The following is a 17,547-nucleotide window of genomic DNA, read 5'->3' on the forward strand; positions in this document are numbered from 1 at the left end:
ATTCCCATGAAGCTCTGTATTGGGATTATAATGGGATGGATTTAAACCAGTAGATGACTCGGGTAGAATTCGATATAATAATATAAATCATACTGATACATGAAAATGAGAGGTCTCTTCATTTTCTGGTTTCTTCAGTTTTTTTATTTTTCCTAATGATTTCATTTTAACAAGTGTTTACTTCCTTAGATACTGCAAGATTTTTATTCTGAATGGGTTTGTTTTCTTGGCTTCTTTCGTCATATTTATTGTTGGTATACAGGAGTTCTATTGATTTTACTGTGATTTTAGTGAATGTGTCCATGAGCCATAGGAGTTTGCCAGTGGTTTCGTAGTGGTCTTTATATATGGATCATATCGCCTGCAAATGAGAATGCTCTGACTGCTTTCTTTCATATTGACATGCCTTTCCATCTCTCTCTTGTCATATTGTTTGGATAAGACTTCACATACTAGTTGAATTAGATGAAAAGAATGAACATCTGTGACTTATTCCTGATTTTAGTGGAAATCCATTATGATTTCCTCCAGTTAGGATGCTGTTTGCCTTGCATATAGCCTTTATAATGTTAAGGTGTGTCTTCTCCATATCCCAGATTTCCAGGAATTTTGCATTAATCACTGTGGGATTTTGCCAAAGAGATTGTCTGCCTCTACTGCAGTGATCATGTGTTTCCTGTTCTTGGTTTTCTGTGGTGAATTGTTTATTCATTTGTATTTGTTGAAACATTCTTGCACCTCTGCAGTCAAGCCAGCTTGATCACGGTACCTGACACTTTAGGTAAATGTCTGAATTTTATTTTCCAGGATATTACTGAGAAATTTTTCACTTAACTGTTCCTTCCAATCTTAGTTTCTTTTCTATGCTGTGAAGAGACACCATGAGCAAGGGAACTTGTAGAAGAAAGAGTTTATTTCAGCTTACAGTTTCAAGGATCATGAGTCTATGAATATTATGCTGGGGTACACGGCAGCAGGTAGGACACCATGTTTCTAGAGAACTGGCTGAGAGCTTACATCTTATGTGCAAGTCGGAGACAGAGAAAGTGTTAACTATAGATGGTGTTGAATTTGGAAACCTCAAAGCCCAATCCCATACACTCCTCCAACAAATCCGTATCTTATAATTCTTCCCGAATATTTCCACTAACCAGCAAGAAACATTCATATATGTGAGTTTATGGGGGCCATTATCATTCAAATCACCATATTCCACTCCCAATTCCCCATAGGTTCTTAAACATATCATAATAAAAATACATTAGCTCAGCTTCCAAAACCCCTGTAGTCTTTCGGTCTCTACACAGTTTATCCACAGTGCTTTTCGACCCTCCAGGAAGTCCCTTAATTATTCCCCTATGAAATCAAAAGGCAAATTGCATATATCCAATGTGTAATGCCAAAAATATGTTATCATTGCAAAGGGAAGTTGGGAATGTGGTGAGCCAGTTCAAGGCATTAACCCAACAGGGCACAGTCCACATTCTCTACTTCTGATGCATGACAAAGGGATTAGATGGGTCCACTGCTCTGGCTTTGCCGACTGCAACATAATTCCTAAAACTATGTTGTATCGAATAGATCTGTGGTGGTTGTGTTTTCATTGTCACTCATTTCTAGGATTTTAATTTTTCCTTATGTGTTCTCCCTTGGCCCTTTCAGTAGTGTGTTGTTTGTGTTGCTGACTTTCCACGAGAGTGTGTACTGAGTGCACTTTCTATTGTGTGATACCAGTTTGATTCCTTTGTGCTTGGATAGAATCCATGACACTACTTCAGCTTTCTTATCTTTCCTGAGGGCTCTTCTGTGTCCTAATCCGTGGTCAATTTTGGAGACAGATCCACAGGCTGATAGAAAATATATGTATAGTTCAGTGTAGTTTGTTAGGTCCATTTGACTGATGATGTCACTGAATTCTGCTCCTCCTCTTTTGTTTATTTGCATGTGATCTGCCAAGTGGTCAGAATAGACTATTAAAAACAATCACAACCACTATTATAGCTAATGGGTAATTTCACATCTATCTGATAATTATATATTTAAATTTGTGACTGCTGTGTTTAATATGTATATATTTAGAATTGTAGTATCTTTTGGTAATTGCAAAGTATGAAATGAATGTCCTTACATCTTCAGGACAGGATTGGTTTGAAATCTATTCTGTCAGCTGGATAGAGAAACTGCATAGAATTGCTATAGGGACCTGTGTCTTAGGTCTGTTTCCCTAGTATATCCTCTACATCTCTCATGATGGTGATCCTGTTTCTGGCTAAATGTATGTCTGTTTACTGGGGAATTGAGTTTAGTAACGTGCAAATATTATTTAAACCTATGTATTTAATTTTGTTAATTTTTGTGGGTTTTATTGGCTTCTTTTGATTGACTGTTCTAGTTTTGTTAAATTATTTCCTGTTTCCTCTGGTATTTTATCCTTCTCTTCAAACTAAAGTATTCCTTTTAGGATGCTCTATAGAGCTCCTTACTGGTTATACATATTTTGTAAATTTATTCATCATATGCCTTAATCAGCACAGTAGCTGGGCAGCTGCCTGACCTCCATGGTATCAGATCTACTTTCCAAACAATAACGCTCAACTCTTACTGACTGTGTAGCATCTTGGCTGCTCTTTGTTGCACTTGGACAGCCCTCAGGACCAGGCTCTCCTCTCCCTTAACCATGGCTGCTGTCCTCTTCCTCTCTCCTCTCCATCACACATGTTCTTCCTTTATTCTCTGTCAGCTTCTTCCTCCTTCTTCCCTCCTCATGATCCTCTCTAGCAAAGCCCTCAAAGCTCCCCCCACCCCCCACATCTCTCTGCTGTGCAGCTGTTGGCTGTTGGCTTCTTTATAATCACAGTTAACTGGGAGCAGGGTCAGTTTTTGGAGGTTAACCAGTCTTGAGTTCTACATATTAGCATTAAAATACAAGCAGAATTAGGCCAATCCACTACAAGGATTTCTTTTGTTTTGTTTTGGTGTAAGTTTTCTTTTACCTTTTCACTTTTTATTTTATTTTTGGCTATTTTTTTATTAATTGGTTATTTTATTTATTTACATTTCAACTGTTGTCCTGCTTTCCACACTCCCCTCATCATATCTTACATCCTATTTCTGCTCAGCTTTGCCTATATGACAGTGTTCCCCCACCTACATATACCCATTCCCACCTCACAACTCCAGCATCTACTTTTGGTGGGCAACAGGCCTCAGCGTAGTCAATGGCCTCCCACCACATAGGTGCCACTTAAATCAGTCCCCTTCTACACAGTTACCTAGAACCATAGACCCTGTATATACTTTGGCTGGCAGTTTATTCCCTAGGAGCTGGGGGATTGGTGACAGAGGGTCTGGTTAGATATTAAAGACCAATAGTTGCTGCTTTCTCTTCTTTTTCTGGTTATGGGTGAAATGGTGATTGTGTGCTTCATTTTTTGAAATTATTGAGAGATGATTTATTTCTTGGTTTTTCTTGGGTATAGTTTAGCTCATTGTCTTGGAGTTTCCCTACTACAATCCTCTGTTGTGCTTTCTTAGAGAAAAATATTGTTTAAATTTGGTTTTGTCATGAAATATTTTGGTTTCTCCATTTATGGTGATTGAGAATTATGCTGGGTATAGGATCCTTGGTCCGCATTACATCTGCCCAAGATTTTCTGGCTTTTGGAGTCTCTGTTGAGAAGTCTGGTGTAATTCAGATAGGTCTGAACTTATTTGTTACTGGTTATTTATACCTTACCCCTTCTAATGATCTTTCTTTGATCTGTGCATTCAGTGTTTTAATTATTATGTTAATGGAGGAATTGTTTCTGGTATGATTAAATTGGCATATTGTAGGCTTGTTGTACCCTCATGGTCTTTTCTTTCTTTACCTTATGGATGTTTTCTGCTATGATTTACTGAATATGCTTACTGGACCTGTAAACTGGAAATCTAAATTCTCTTCTATTCTATTATCCTTAGGTTTGGACTTTTAATTCTGTCCTGAAATTCATGGATGTTTTGTATTCAATAAACCATACATGGTTATCTGAAAGGGTATTTTGTGATTTGTGGGGTGATCTCCTTGACCCCAACTCTTACATCTAGTACCACGTTTTATAATGAAACAAGGTCAAGAATGGTGACCTCTTGCCATAAACTATATGAAAAAGGCAGGTGAATTAATGTGTGTCAAGTATCAGTAGATTCCTGGGTGGTTTTTGCTCCGGGTTGGCCATATGCAACAGTTTCAAAAGCCCAAGTTTGATGTTCCTTGGGATTCCCAAGATGATGCACTCAGACCTGACAGACAACACCCAGAATCCTCGTCAAAGAAATTGATTTATAAAATCGAGGGAACGTTACTAAGTCATGTTACAAAATATTTGATCACACTGTGATCTCCAAGAATGTATTATTTACTGAGAAACTAGTGTGTGGTATAGCAGGGCCATGGCACAGACATTTAAAGCAAGAGTTGTTTATTCATGTAAACATGGACTTAATTACGGTATGGCTCACCTACCACACACATTTATGGCAAAGGTAAAAAGTGCACTTAGGTCCAGCAGATCAAGACACAACGTGAAAGGAAATCTAGATAACTAAACCAATGGAAAGTTTTTGAGTTAAAGGATTTTTAAGAAAGTGTTCAGAGGGAACAGGACTGCTCTTCTTCTGGGAGGTCAGTGAATCAGGAAAGACAGTTGGGAGCTTTACTTGACTTCAGCATCTGACTCCTGAAACTTCATTGGTAAAATTAATGTCTGGAATTTTGGATTGTAAAACAACAGGTTGGCCCTGCAGCTTTGGGCAAGGCCCATGGACAAAGAGATCGCACCTGATGGGAACAATCTTAAAAGCCATCTGATTCTGGTAAGTCACCTGAGAAGTCCTCAAGGAGAGAGGAATGAATGGGTAGCACCATAATAGAAGGCGTTAGGATCTCGGATAGTGCTACTCTAGATGCCTTGGAAATAGAAGCAGAAAATGTAAAGCTCAATGACTTCACAGGAATTAGCTCATTTCTGATTATGATTTTTTCATATTGGTATTTTATATTTATTCTTTTTTTAAAATTTAAAGCAAGAGCCTTAGGTTGTAAGGTGAGGCGGTCTTAGAATCAGAAAATGCTTAGAACACTTGTATGGCGCCCCACAACTAACACTATCTGGCTAGAAATTCTGCTTTTAATCTCGTCATCATCGACAGCTTCCATTTAACCAGCAGGGTCCATGCCAGGCAGACACTGAGCAGGTTGTATGTTCTGTTAATCTCCACAACAACCCAATTCAGCAGAAACTCCTCCATTTTACAGGTGAAGAAACCACAGCTCAAAGCAAATGAGTATCAGGGTCCCCTCAGTCTCACTGGCTGTCACTTAGACCCACATCCTTCTCTGTAAAGGGAAGCCATGGGCCTGATGTGGCTGTGCAAGCTGATTCTGCTGTGATGATCAATGCTATTCTTGACCCTGGAAGAATTTAAGACAAGGTGACCCACAGACTCCTGGGATAGATTCTGCCTCTGGGTTCTAGGGTGGGACACAGTATCCCTTGTCGTGGGTCTCTACTCAGCTGAGGAGTCTGCTCCCATCTGTCAGCTTCTATGGCAGTGGTTCTCAACAGTCCTACTGCTGCAACCCTTTAATACAGCTCTTCATACTGTGATGATCCCCTCCATAAAATTATTTCATTGCTACTTCATAAATAATATTGCTACTCTTATGAGTCATAATGTACAAGGTATCTGATATGCAATCTCTGTGAAGCAGTTGCCACCCACAGGTTGAGAAATATTGCTCTATAAACTTTTTTTTTTTTAATGAAAGGCTTTCACCTCAGAAGTACCTGGAGCAGTTGTAAGAGCCCTGAAATACTGACAAGTTTTGGCAGGCCCAAGACTGCTTGCCTTAATGACAACAGAGATTCCTGGCTAAAGGCACAATCTGAAATCACTGTCCCCAGGTCATTTCTTGCCTAAGTTTTCCCTCATTACAATGTCTGTCTGCTTGGACATGTCTGTCCAGGAAGCCAGTCCATGTGGTCTCTGATACAGACAGAATGCTAAAGGCAAGAATGCTTTCCCTCTGTTGGCCCACAGTCATTTCTATAGAAGTAAGTTCAAATCCCCTGTGGATAAATGTGTGTCTCTCACATGGTGTGTGAGACTTGAAATGTCAACCGTTTGAGTTGACAAAAAACAAATTTCACTTCAGATTTACAGCTGACTAAAAATTATTTTTGGGAGAATGCAGAGGGTGGCCAGGCCTGCAGAGTCAGATCCCCTCCCTGCCTGGGATGATCCCACCCTCAGTAGACTTCAGCTTCACCTATAAGGTGTAATCAGAAAAATCTGACCTTAAGATTCTGAAGTCCACAATATGCACAACCCCTAAAGTTGGTAAATGGCCTATATGGGGGTTTTCTCCAGTTTAAACTATTCTGGCTTCTTTTCTCTCTTGTGCTGCAATCTGTTCTCTCAGGTCTGTTGGTCCTGGAAGGACCTGGGTTCAAGTCAAGGCCTCGTGGGTGGGGAGGAAGATGTTCTGTTGTGTGAATGAGTATGGATTAAGAATGTAGCCCCACCAACAGATTGGGAAAAGATCTTTACCAATTATACAACAGATAGAGGGCTTATATCCAAAATATACAAAGAACTCAAGAAGTTAGACCGCAGGGAGTCAAATAACCCTATTAAAAATGGAGTTCAGAGGCAAACAAAGAATTCACAGCTGAGGAATGCCGAATGGCTGAGAAACACCGAAAGAAATGTTCAACATCTTTAGTCATAAGGGAAATGCAAATCAAAACAACCCTGAGATTTCACCTCACAGCAGTGAGAATGGCTAAGATCAAGAACTCAGGTGACAGCAAATGCTGGCCAGGATGTGGAGAAAGAGGAACACTCCTCCATTGTTGGTGGGAGGCAGACTGGTACAACCATTCTGGAAATCAGTTGGAGGTTTCTCAGAAAATCGGACATTGAACTACCTGAGGACCGAGCTATACCTCTCTTGGGCATATACCCAAAAGATGCCCCAACATATAAAAAAGACACGTGCTCCACTATGTTCATTGCAGCCTTATTTATAATAGCCAGAAGCTGGAAAGAACCCAGATGCCCTTCAACAGAGGAATGGATACAGAAAATGTGGTACATCTACACAATGGAATATTACTCAGCTATCAAAAACAACGACTTTATGAAATTCGTAGGCAAATGGTTGGAACTGGAAAATATCATCCTGAGTGAGCTAACCCAATCACAGAAAGACATACATGGTATGCACTCATTGATAAGTGGCTATTAGCCCAAATGCTTGAATTACCCTAGATGCACAGAACACATGAAAATCAAGAAGGATGATCAAAATGCAGATGCTTCAATCTTTCTTTAAAAGGGGAACAAGAATACCCTTGGCAGGGAATAGAGAGGCAAAGATTAAAACAGAGGCAGAAGGAACACCCATTCAGAGCCTGCCCCACATGTGGCCCATTCATACACAGCCACCCAATTAGATAATATGGATGAAGAAAAGAAGTGCAGTCCGATAGGAGCCGGATGTAGATCGCTCCTGAGAGACACAGCCAGAATACAGCAAATACAGAGGCAAATGCCAACAGCAAATCACTGAACTGAGAATGGAACCCCCGTTGAAGGAATCAGAGAAAGGACTGGAAGAGCTTGAAGGGGCCCGAGACCCCATATGAACAACAATGCCAGCCAACCAGAGCTTCCAGGGACTAAGCCACTACCCAAAGACTGTACATGGACTGACCCTGGACTCTGACCTCATAGGTAGCAATGAATATCCTAGTAAGAGCACCAGTGGAAGGGGAAGCCCTTGGTCCTGCCAAGACTGAACCCCCAGTGAACGTGATTGTTGGGGGGAGGGTGGTAATGGAGGGAGGATGGGGAGGGGAACAGCCATATAGAAGAGGGGGGTTAGGAGGATGTTGGCCCGGAAACCGGGAAAGAGAATACAATCAAAATGTAAATAAGAAATACTCAAGTCAATAAAGAAAAAAAAAAAAAGAATGTAGCCCCACTCTGACTGGCCAACTAAGCTCCAGAAAATCTTCCCCAATCACAAAACTGGGTCATGTGGGAGCCTCAACTGTTTAAAGGGGAGAGCTGAGTGCTTTCTCCTGGAAGAAATACTTGGCGGTTGACTGTCACTTGTGAACCTTCTGTGTTAAGTCACTTCTCAGAAGGGAAGCTTTCCTCTAACTCTTCCATGGGACCCACCCAGCACTGGGGCCTGAGGATCCTATGGTGTTGCAGCTCTGAGCTGGGAGGGGTAGCTCTCACCCTGGCATGGAGAAGCCTGTTTTCACAGCTGATCTAGATCTGAGGAACAGGGGCTTTTAAAGAAGCATGTGAGAGTATCTCCTGCAGGAGAGCCCAGTCTGCAGGGAAAGTCACACAGGACAGCGAAAAGTGACTTCGAAACAAACACAGGGAATGGGAACCAGGGAGGGCACTGGATGGATGGTCGGAGAGTTTGAGAAAGCCTGCATCTCCCTGAAAGACTTCCCACAACCATAAGTCCCACCACTGTCCCCTTCTCACAGGGGAGGCTCAGCAAAGCCTGCCACCTGCTGGGATCCCTGCAAACTAAAACCAGAGTGGAGAACTGAGGAAAGCACTTTGGTGGAGGGGGAGACACAAGTCTCCAGGGCCAGGTCAGCCTTCTGTCCCTTTGGTTCTCCTCACTTCACAGAGGTGCCTATTGAAAGGTGAGGCAAGCCGGGATCTCAACAGTCTTTGGCCAAAGAAGTGAGAGCCCACAGGGCAGAGCAAGGCAAAGCAGAGCCAGGCAGAGCAAAGTGAAGCCCTGCCAGTCAGCAAATAGGCCTTGCGCATTTGGGACTGGTGGCAGCAGTGCTTGCCCTTGCTCTCCTGGTGGTGCAGAACACCTGCCTGGATGTGGGGAAACTCACAGTGGCTTGTCCTCCAGCTGCAACTGCCAGTGCTTGGGGAGGGAGAAGTTGAAGATGCTCCCATGATCCTCCGATTTCCGGCCCACTTTGTCCATGTTCAAGGCTGTGGTCAGCCCCGCCAGAAGCCCGGAGGACAGGTAGAGCAAGCACAACTGGCCAGCAACCACCATGGGCATCTGCGGTGGGACCCAGGCCAAGTAGCCACAGAGGCGCACCAGGCAGCCAGGCACCAGCCCCAAGCCTGTGCATACTGAGGCCAATGACACTCCACTAGTCCCTCCCACCATGCACATCCCACCCCTGGCAGGCAAGATCTCTCTGTCCAGGGCTTCCTCCAGACCTCCAACTAACAACAGCTCAATGAGCCCTTACTTAAATCTTGTTAACCATAATGGCTTGTCATAAAAGGTCATTGGGAAAGTCAATGATGAGATGAAAGCCTTAAAAGAAAACTAGAGAGACTTACAGAAATGAAGAAGAAAGCTCTCTTCCCAGTAGGAGCCTGGCAGTCCCAAGCTCAGGGCACCTCATGTCCAGTCTTGAACCCAGCATGCATTGTTGTGGAGAACCTGCCTGCTTAAGGACCTGGCTTCCCACTCATTCTCCTGAGATGATGACTTTAATTCTTTTAATTTTTACTGGTTATTTTCTTCATTTCCATTTCATGTGTTATCCCCTTTTCCAGTTTCCTTTCTCCACGAAGCAGAGTCCAGCTCACAAGCCTGAGCAGCTGCAGCCATAGTGCACCATGGGGGATCCTGGGGCAGACTGTTTCATCACCAAGATCCTGTGGACCCACAGGGGCTGCATGACCTTAAAGGAACTGCAGAGTAGGATCAGGCTCCAGAGGCAGAGCTCTATGAGCTGCTGGGCAAGACTGCTTATTCCTATTGGAGACTGGAGATCAGGCAGGGATCACGCTGTAGGTGGCGGCTACTACTGAAGCCTGTGGCTTCAATCTCAAGTGCATCCAGGGACCATGCTACAGATTGTCCAAGGCTCTGCAAGCTCAAACTTCTGGGACAGAGTCATTATGCAAAATCCCAGAGAAACCTCTGCAAATATCCACACCAAGTTTTTAGGAACAGAGCTTCCAGGTCCTGAAGAATCATGAGCTATCTGGGCTTAACCAAGAGGAGCCGGCCTTCTTCCTGGTACAGGGGGATGCTTTTCTCCTGCAAAAGTTACTACAAAGGAGACAGCCACAAACAGATCTGCTTGAAGCCACAGCCATGCAAGAGAGTCCAAGTCTGTGAGCACTTCACCCAGGCCAACTGCCGTTACCTCAACTGTCTCAGGTCTCATGACCTGATGGACAGGAAGGTGCTGACCTCCGTGACTGAGCACGGGCTGAGTTCTGATGGGGTCCAGAACATCCAGGACATCTGCAACAACAAACACATTAGGAGGAGACCCACTGGCATGAGAGCTCCCCATGAACATCATAGCAGCAGGGCACACAGAGACAGAAGCAAAAGCAGAGACTGATTCCTTCCAAACAGCCTAGGATTTCTCTCCCATATCTCATTTTGGCATCTGGTTCACCTTGTCCAGATGTCACCAGCTGTAAGGATTCCCTGGAGGACGTGTCTACAGCTGTCACTCAGGAGGTCAAGAACCTGGGGACCCAGGAATCTGCACAGCTTTCCTTGGTCTCATCTAAGGCTGCTGGTGTCTGAGGACCCAGTCACATGAGAGCAAGCCAGGGGTTTTCTGAGAATGGAGATCTGGATGCTTCTTTTCTAGATTCCTACTGATTCTTTGTAAGCTCCTGCCTCCTCTGCTGCCTTTCTTCTTGCTGCAGCAAAAAGAGATGAATCCATGTCCATGAGAACAGGCATGCCTTCTGGACACCGCATGGAGGTCAAGGGAAAGAATGAGGCTCCAGACATCGATTACATTCCATTTTAAATGGTTCTATTGATGGGGTGACAATGGAAGAAGCAACGGACTCAGGAATTCTAGGTAAAAGGAGAAACTCAGGGAAGGAGTTTGGCAATGTTCCTTCTCTTTCAATTCAGTGGAATAATTGAAGCACTATTGTTATTGGGTCTTCATTAAAAGTCTGGTAGAAAGGATGCATTAAAGCCATGTGGCCCTGATTATTATTATTTTTAATTTTTGGAGTGGCAGCCTTTAATGACTGTATCTATTTTCTTATGGGAATTATTCATTACCTTCCCAGATCTGTATTTAACTTGGTATTTGTTATCTGTTAGAAAAATCACCAGTATCAAATAGATTTTTCACTTTTCTGTAGTAAAGGCCTCTGAAGTAAGCCCTAATGATTGTTGAATTCACTCAGTGTCCTTTGTTATATCCCCTTTTCATTTCTGATTTGGTACTTTAGATATAGGCTCTGTGGTTTGTCTGTCTTGTGGATCTTCTCAAAAAAAAAAAAAAAAAAAAAAAGCCAGCTCTTGCTTTGCTTGGCTCTTTGTATCATTCTCTTTGTTTGTAAGTGATTGATTTTAGTTCTGAGTTTATTTCCTGCCACCAAATCCTACCAGACTCTCTATGGGATGAGGCTTTGCCTCACCTTGGTAACAGCAGCATGTGATACATGAAGCTTTTGCTGCTCTCTGTAGTGGGGATGACGTCACAATTTCACTGAAAACCATGCACAGCCTCGTTTTAGACTGTATTAAAGTAGCCCACGATTTCAGTGCTCCCTGCAAGGTGCCATGAGACAGTAGTAACATGAGTCTGCCTGCACCTCGACAGTTTTCACTAGGGACTTCTGAGTGATTTTATGAAAATTTATAGTGAGTTCATGGATGAACATGCACAAACACAAACGCACACACACACTTTACTGACATGGTGCACATTCTTTCCACACAAAGAAGAAAGTGAGTATTAATGAAAACACACCAATAAAGGAATCGATGGACGGGGTTGTGGGGAAGCTGGGGCTTAGAGTTATTTAAAGGCCCTGTGCAGGCTCTCCTTCTGTTGGAGGCTAAACTTTAAGTGCAATGGGGTTCTTTATTTTCTTTCTGTATAGCACACAGAGGTAGGGTGGAAACTAGGTTTTGAGCATATTTGGCAAGTACTAGAACACTGAATTAATTCCTAGGGCTGGAACCCTATTAATGTTCTACAGAATTACAGGACAGGCTGGATGAAGACTCTCAGCTGACAATGTGGACATCTCAAGACAGGCACTGGACAATGGCTGACAGACTTGTATGAAGACTGGAAATGTTTTGCTATCTCAGAGGAAAAGAAGGCCCCTCCGACTACACTGTACTCTAAGGACAGTTTATTCAGGTAAGGGATGACATGAACTATTGTCTCATGTCACAGATGTCAGCACAAAATATCCTAGGTATTGTATGCCAATGGTAGCATTAACAGAACAAATCACACAGTGTTGTGAAGATATAGAATATGACTATATGTAGCAAGAACCAGGCCTCTTCTAGTTTCTAAGATCATACCTGAGAACCTCAAATATAGTAATAATGTGATAATGTGGTATAAGTCTAGTTACAACTAGTTTCTATTGTGACACAGATGACTCTTTTTGTGTCATGTTCAGCTTATAATGAATGACTAGACCTAAGCATGAGAATAACCAAATACTACATTGCTTCTCTAGCTGCTGAGCTTTTAAAAGCCCTGGTGTGACAGCAAGCTTTTGTGGACATCTGGATTATTCCTTCTGTACTTTAACTCTCTAAGTCAACCCCACTCTGAGTAAGTCAGTTCCATTTCATAAGTTGGAAATCAGTCAACTGGAAAAAAAATACTTTCTCAATACAAACACAGATTGGCCATGGAAAAAGGGCAGCTTGAACTGTCCCACCTAGGTCCTGGGCTTGCACAGGCCTGCTCTCCAAAAGAAACGTGTGTTCACAGCTGCAGGCTGCATTCACTATGGATGCTCTTGAGGTTCCTCCCTAAACTGCTTAGATTAAGATAATTTTGTTGCCGTCTATCAAAAGAATTCATTATGCCAAACTGGCCTTTCTTCTGAACCTTCTGTTCTGTGGGCAGGGCAAAATCTCCAGCAACCCTCACAGCAATGTGGGCTGCCGATCTGGGACTCAGAATTATACCAGTGCAAACCAAGAACAGGGCAACTGGAAGAGACCTCATTGGGTTGTAGGAACCTTCTGTTCTGAGTCACTTCTCAGAAGGGGCGCTTTGCTCTAACTCCTCCATGAGACCCAACCAGTACTGGTGCCTGAGGATCCTTAGGTGTGGCAGCTCTGAGCTGGGAGGGGGAGCTGGCACACTGACACTGAGAAGTCTGTTTTCACAACTGATCTGGATCTGAGGAGCAGGTGCTTTTAAAGAAGCATGTGAGAGTACCTCCTGCAGGAGAGCTCACTCTGCAGGGAAAGTCACACAGGACAGCGAAAAGTGGCTTCCCAACTTCCACAGGTCCTGTGACCCCAGGGAGGGCACCAGATGGTCCAAGAGTTTGAGAAAAGCCTGCATTTACCTGAAAGACTTCCCTCAACCATAAGTCCCACCACTGTCCCAGACTCACACCTGAGGATCAGCAAAGCCTGCCACCTGCTGGGGTCCCCACAAACTGAACCCAGAATGGAGAACTGCGGGAAAGCACTTCCGGGGAGGGGGAGACACAAGTCTCTGGGGCCAGGCCTGGGGTCTGTCCCTTAGGCTCTCCTCACCTCCGTTAGCCTCCTAGTGCAGAGCGCTGCAATCCGGGATCTCAAAAGTCTTGGGCTGAAGAAGTGGGAGAAGGTAGCAGCAGTGGCGGTGGGGTCGACAGGGGAGTCGAAGACGGAATGGTAGCAACGCAAGTAGCAGCGGTGAGGGCACAGGCGGGGGTGGGGGGCGAAGGAGAGGATGGGTGTGGGGGGGTCGGGGCGGGGGCAGCGTAGGGGTGAGGGCAGGCTGGGGGCGGGGGTTGGGACGGGTCTGAGTCGAGGGCGGTGGTGGGGCTGGGAGGGGGGGATGGGTCGGAGGCGATGTCGAGTGCGGGTGTGGGGCGTGGGCGTGGGCAGGGGCAAGAGCAGGGGCGGGGGCGGGGGCAGGAGCAGGGGCAAGCAGAGCAAAACCCAGCCCTGTCAGCTGGCAGATACCCTCTGGGGCGGGACAGACTCGCCCTGCAGCTCTATTGATGGGGTGACAATGGAAGAAGCAACAGACTCAGGAATTCTAGGTAAAAAGAGAAACTCAGAGAAGGGGTTTGGCAATGTTCCTTCTCTTTCAAATCAGAGGAATAATTGAAGCACTATTGTTATTGGGTCGTCATTAAACGTCTGGTAGAAAGGCTGCATTAAAGCCTAGTGGCCCTCATATATATTTTTTAATTTTTGTAGTGGCATCGTTTAAATACTATCTATTTTCTTATGAGAATAATCTTATGAGTTAAATCCCACATTTGGATTTAACTTGGTATTTGTTATCTGTGTAGAAAAATTACCAATATCAAATAGATTTTTCACTTTTCTGTAGTAAAGGACTCTGAAGAAGCCCTAATGATTGTTGAATTCACTCACATGTCTATTGCTTCATCCCCCTTTTCATTTCTGATTTGATAATTTAGGTATTGACACTGTGGTGTGTACTTAGTTTCAGAAAGGGGTTGTTTCTCTTATGGATCTCCTCAAAAAACAGCTCTTGCTTCCTATGATTCTTTGTATTATCCTCTTCGTTTGTAATTGAATGATTTTAGTACTAAGTTTATTTCCTGCCATCAAATCATACCAGACTCTCTGTAGGATAAGGCTTTGCCTCATCTTGGTAACAGCAGCATGTGATAAATGAAGCTTTTTCTGCTCTCTCTAGTGCTGATGACGTCACAATCTCTGTGTAAACCATCCACAGCCTGTTTCTAGGCTGTATTATAGTAGACCACCATTTCAGTGTTACCTGCCAGGTGCCGTGGGACACTAGTAACACACGTCTGCATGCACCTCGACAGTTTTCATTACAGTCTTCTAAGTCATTTTATGAAAATTGATAGTGAGTTCATGGATGAACATACACAAACACCTGCACAGAAACACAAACAAACACAAACTCTCTCTCTCTCTCTCTCTCTCTCTCTCTCTCTCTCTCTCACTCTCTCTCTCTCTCACACACACGCACACACACACACACTTTACTGACATGGTACACATTCTTTGCACACCAAAAATAAAGTGAGCAGTAATGAAAATACACCAATAATGGAGTCGATGGAGGGAGTTATGCAGAAGCTGGGACTTAGAGTTACTTAAAGGCCCTATGCAGGCTCTCCTTTTGTTGGAGGAGAAATTTCAAGTGCAATGTGGTTCTTTATTTTCTTTCTCTAAATCACACAGGCTATGGTGGAATGTAGGGCTTTGAGCATGTTTGGAAAGTACAATCACACTGAATTAAATCCTAGGGCTGGAACCCTATTAATCTTCTACAAAATTACAGAGCAGGCTGGATGAATACTCCCAGGAGACAATGTGGACATCTCAAGACAGGCACTGGACAGTGGCTGAAGACTTGTCTGAAGACTTGAAATATTTTGAAAATTCAGAGAGAAAAAAAAGGCCCCTCTGTCTACACCGTACTCTAAGGACAGTTTATGCAGGTTAGGATGGCATGAACTATTGTCTCATGTCACAGATGTCAGCACAAAGTATCCAAGGTATTGTATGCCAATGGTAGCATCAGCAGAACAAAGCACTCAGTGTCATGAAGACATAAATTATGAGTTTGTGTAGCAAGACCCAGGCCTCTTCCAGGTTCCTAGATAGTAACTGAGAACCTCAAATACGGTGGTGATGTGATAGTGTGGGGGTGAATCTAGTTACAACTAGCTTCTATTGTGACACAGATGACTCTTTTTGTGTCATGGTCAGCTTATAATGAATGACTAGACCCAAGCATGAGAATAACCAAATACTACATTGCTTCTCTAGCTGCTGAGCTTTTAAAAGCCCTGGGGTGACAGCAAGCTTTTGTGGACATTCTGGATTGGTCCTTTTGTACTTTAACTCTCTGAGTCACCTCCACTCTCAGTAATTTAGTTCAATTCTATAAATTGGAAATCAGTCTCCTGGAAAAAATACATTCTCAATATGATCCCAGATTGGCCATGGAAAAAAGGTAGCTTGAACTGTCCCACCTAGGTTCTGGGCCTGCACAGGCCTGCTCTCCAACAGAAACCTGTGTTCACAGCTGCAGGCTGCATTCACTATGGGTGTCCTTGAGGTTCTTCCCTAAACTGCTTAGATTAAAATAATTTTCATGCTAACAATCAAAAAACTCATTATGCCAATCTGGCCAACAGGAAGCTAATTTCTATTCTGTATTTTGTCAGATGTGCAGAATACATATGGTCATCATTGAAAATAGGTGAAAGATCTGCTCTAATATGGACACTAAGTGGTGCTGGAGGATGATCCTGACCCACAATGAGCAGTGGGAACACCAGAGCCCTGTAGGGATGGCTGGCAAGCTAACACATTGAGCATGCACAGCTCAGTAAATTTCCTGTGAATACACATCTCCTGAGATCTCTCTATTTAATTGGAGGTGATCCTGTCCACCTAATACAGCACATCATGTGGAATAACAAAAGCTACCTGCAGGAGCTGTGGTGATGACTCACAGGATAGAGCATCTGCTGCTCTCTCAGAAGAACCACATGGACCATAACAATTGGGTAAAGCATGTCAGTGATTACTTCATAAAGTGTGTGTCGGAGAAACAGCCACATTATCCACACAAAAGACACTGTCACACTGGGTACCCCTTGGTGACTTTGAATTCACTTATTAGCCCAGGATCCATGGAACATGCAGAAATCCATCTGTAGCTGTCAGTTCTAAGTCCACAGGAGGGGACAGAACCCTTGTGTAAGAATGATGGTCTTAAGAGTCAAGAGATAGAATTCAATTTTTATTCATAAGGAATTCATTTTTACAACAAAACAGGATTAAAACAAATAAATTAAAATATTTAAAAATATTCGAAAAGATAAAAACAGTAAGAAGAACTTATAAATATGAAACAACAAAAAGAAAATTTCAATTAAAATCATAACAAAAATATTTCTACACAGCACATTCTTAACGAACATTTAGAAGCACAGATGTATTGCTGTTTCTCCTCTTGCACACATAATGAAAGGAGGTCCCCCAAGTTGTCTCTCAAGTGCTGTTTTCTGAGAAGAAAGTAAGACCTCAATCAGTCAGGCTGGCTTAGTGTTATATAAATTTAGGGTCTCTAAGCAATGACAAATTAACTCTGAGGAAGAATACTCATCCAAAAAATTTGTTACCATTCAGGATGTTTGTCATCAGGGACTCCTGAGAAAGCAACTTATTCTTCAGGAAGCTCTCTTACTGGTGTGTGTCCAATTCCAGCTCTCTTGCACTTTCTGAGACCTGGGAGAGGAAGGCAGTTTTTCAGACACTGATTTGGTGGTGAAATGCAAGGCAGCTGTCAGAAGGCTGCCTTCTACCATCTCAGTTCTATTGGACAGTCAACATGGACCTTTTAACTGATATCATTGTTGCTAACTCTTTGGGAAGGGCAAAATCTCCAGAGATCCTCAAAGTAATGTGGGCTGCCAATATGGGACCCAGACTTATACCAGTGCAAACCAAGTACAGGGCAATGGGAAGAGACCTCATTGGGTTGCAGAATGAAAGGGGACGTC

Source organism: Rattus norvegicus, chromosome 19 (assembly GCF_036323735.1).
Source record: "Rattus norvegicus strain BN/NHsdMcwi chromosome 19, GRCr8, whole genome shotgun sequence".
Taxonomy (NCBI): Eukaryota; Metazoa; Chordata; class Mammalia; order Rodentia; family Muridae; genus Rattus; species Rattus norvegicus.